Source organism: Neophocaena asiaeorientalis, unplaced genomic scaffold (genome assembly GCF_003031525.2).
Source record: "Neophocaena asiaeorientalis asiaeorientalis breed wild unplaced genomic scaffold, Neophocaena_asiaeorientalis_V1.1 C48945342, whole genome shotgun sequence".
NCBI classification, from domain to species: domain Eukaryota; kingdom Metazoa; phylum Chordata; class Mammalia; order Artiodactyla; family Phocoenidae; genus Neophocaena; species Neophocaena asiaeorientalis.
In genome coordinates this window covers 46-2,954 of record NW_020185126.1, presented here as the reverse complement: position 1 = coordinate 2,954, position 2,909 = coordinate 46, and the positions used below count along the sequence as shown (strand labels likewise).

The window sequence follows — 2,909 nt, the reverse complement described above, 5'->3', positions numbered from 1 at the left end:
GCAGATTCTTAACCACTGTGCCACCAGGGAAGTCCCTGGTGGGTCATTTTTGCTGTCATCAGCCACAGTGCCACAACAAACATCTCTGACAGACATGTTCTTGACATTGAGGCCCACCTTGTCCCAAGATAGAGCTTCACTCAAAGCTTTAGGATGCATTTCAACAGACTTGACTTCAGTTGTAATGGTGACTAGAGCAAAGGTGACCGTTATGCTGGGTTTGAGAACACCAGCCTCCACAGGGACAGTGCCAATACCGCCAATTTTGTAGACACCCTGGAGGAGCAGACGCAAGGGTTTGTCAGTTGGAAGACTTGGTGGCAGGATGCAATCCAGAGGTTCAAGCATCGTAATTTCACTGGCATTGATTGCCATCTTTATGAGTGACTTTCCATCCTTTGAGTCAAAGCACGTTTGTACTTGGCTGCAGCATGTTGTCACCATTCCAACCAGAAACTGGCACAAGTGCCACTGTGTTGGAGTTGTAGCCAATTTTCTCAATGTAGGTGCTGACTTTCTTAATGATTTCCTTGTATCTCTTCTGGCTGCCGGGTGGCTCAGTGGAACCCATTTTAACACCAACAATTAGTTGTCTCACCCACAGTCTGTAAGCCAGAAGTGCATGCTCACAGGTCTGCCCATTCTTGGAGATCCCTGCTTCAACTTCACCAATGCCAGCAGCAGCAGCAGTCAGCGCAGCACAGTCAGCCTACGGTGTGCCTATAGGCATGTTTTGGGTAGTCTCTGTGTCCCGAGACATCAATGATACTACTTGCTGGTCTTGAATTTCTACAGGGGCATATCAGTGGTGATACCAAGCCCATGTTCAGCTTTCAGTTTGCCCAATACCCAGGCATACTTGAAGGAGTCCTTTCTCATATCAGCAGCCTCATTCTCAAATTTTTTCTTTGGTTCTTTTGTTGATCCCACCACATTTGTAGACCAGATGGCCAGTGGTGGTAGACTTGCTCTAATCTATGTGTCTGGTGACAACAATATTGATATGAATCACTTTCTTTCCCATTTTGGCTTAGATTTAGTTGTGATACTTGTGATATGGTGGTAAATCTGTTGTGAAAAAGTAGGTTTGAATTCTGTGGCATTAAGTAATTATGTGACTTTGGGAAGATGCTTAATTACTCTGAGCTGCAGTTTTCTTACCTGTCAAAGGATAGAAGAAATTAATTATTGGTTCTCTTATCTGTAAAATGGCTCCAATGGTAACTAAGATGCCTTAGGAAGGAGCACAGAATTTGGAATCAGGAAAAATACACCTATGTTTGCATCCTGCTCCTGCCACTCTCTAGCTGTGTGACCTTCAGTTAGCTACTTAAATTCCTAAGCCTTGGTTTCTTCATCTACAAAGTAGTAATAATAACACCTATGCCTCAGATGGCTCTGAAAGGATTAAATATTTTAGCCTAGGTAGAGATGCTTGATAAATATTAGGCCCATCTCTTTCAGATTTAAGTTCAATTTCTTCACTCAGTTTCCTTTTTCATGGCCTTGAAAGAGAAAAATTTCTGGCTCTGTTTTGCAGGGTGACCCAACTTCATACCAACTTACCTCTGTGGAGCAGAAAAGGAAATAATGTTAATTCATCTTTACATTTGCCAATTATATGGAATTTAACAGCAATATTCAAATCCGTACGCTGCTATGGTTACTGGTATAATGTACTAAGTATTAACCGAGAAAGCTCTATTTAAGAATGGCATCCAGAGAGGTGGTAAATTTTGCCTACAGATTCTTTCACTACTATGTAGCTTCTATATCTTCTGTAAAGATAATACTTTCCCAATGTCAATTTGAAGTCCCAAGTCTCTTTGTATTAATAATCCTGGAAGACACAGTGGTAGTGGAACTCTTGCTCACTTTTTTTTCCCCTGGGAATAATTGGAGGCTGTAGCCATCACCCACATCACTCCTAACCCCAATAAGCTAGGAGTAACTCCATTTAGGTTTATAGCAAAAGGCAGCCCACAGCAAAGAAGGTATGAAACCCTTAGTTTTCCTATGCAAATGGGAAGTCCATTTCTTGATCTGGATCTTGTCCTAACGTTTCTTCTCACTAAATACCCAGCCATGATAAGGATGCCTTGGACAGGACTTTATCTCACTAAATACTGCTTTTGCAGTATTGTTGAAGAACAGCAAGAGCAAAGGCACAAGTCTGTCTGTCTTACTTCTGTCCATGTTTCTTGGGTGCCTACACTTTCTGTCTCCCTAGGTTCCTAGTATCATAAAAGGGGAAAGGGAGCTCTTCCCAGTACCTAAGAAGTGTTGATGGGCTACTTTATCTGTCCTAAATCTTGCATTTCCTATTGGCCTTATGACATATCCATTTCACCCACAGTTTGTATCTGAGCTTTACCTACAAAAGAAAGTTAGATTTAGGGGAGGGGGTCTGAGAATGGGTGGAAAGCGATGTACAAATATATTATTCTTAATTTTGGTTCACATTTTCAACTGTTATCTTAATGGGATGAGTATATACTGCATTGATCCAATGGCTTTATAATCACTCTTAGGTTGAAATGATAGTGCTAAGCTGATTAAGAATTTCCAAATGAATGTTGTATTTCAAAAGATGCTCTTCTAGGCTTTGTGTTAATATGTGTTGCCTATATTTCTGACCTAATATTTCTCTTTATTTGTATGGCCCGTAATCTTTCTGTGATAAGTATTAACGATTCTAAATTCTAAATTCCTAAAAGAAATGAGCAGATTATGAAAGTTTCTCTACCATGTTGTCATTAGGATGCTAATGGAGTACAAAGATAGCTGGTGCTGATTCAATTTATTTTGCCCTGGAAATACACAATGCCCTAAATTATAAATATACCTTAAACTGAGAGGTTCAGTGCTTCAGTGTAGATATAACATCAACATTATGTCTTAGATTTTTT

At 40.3% G+C, this 2,909-nt stretch overlaps 1 pseudogene; it reads right to left on the bottom strand.

Annotated features, from left to right (window-relative positions):
• Nucleotides 1-24: 24 nt before the first annotated feature.
• LOC112392074 (elongation factor 1-alpha 1 pseudogene) lies at nt 25-1,024 on the bottom strand (annotated as a pseudogene).
• Between the last annotated feature and the right edge of the window lie 1,885 nt (nt 1,025-2,909).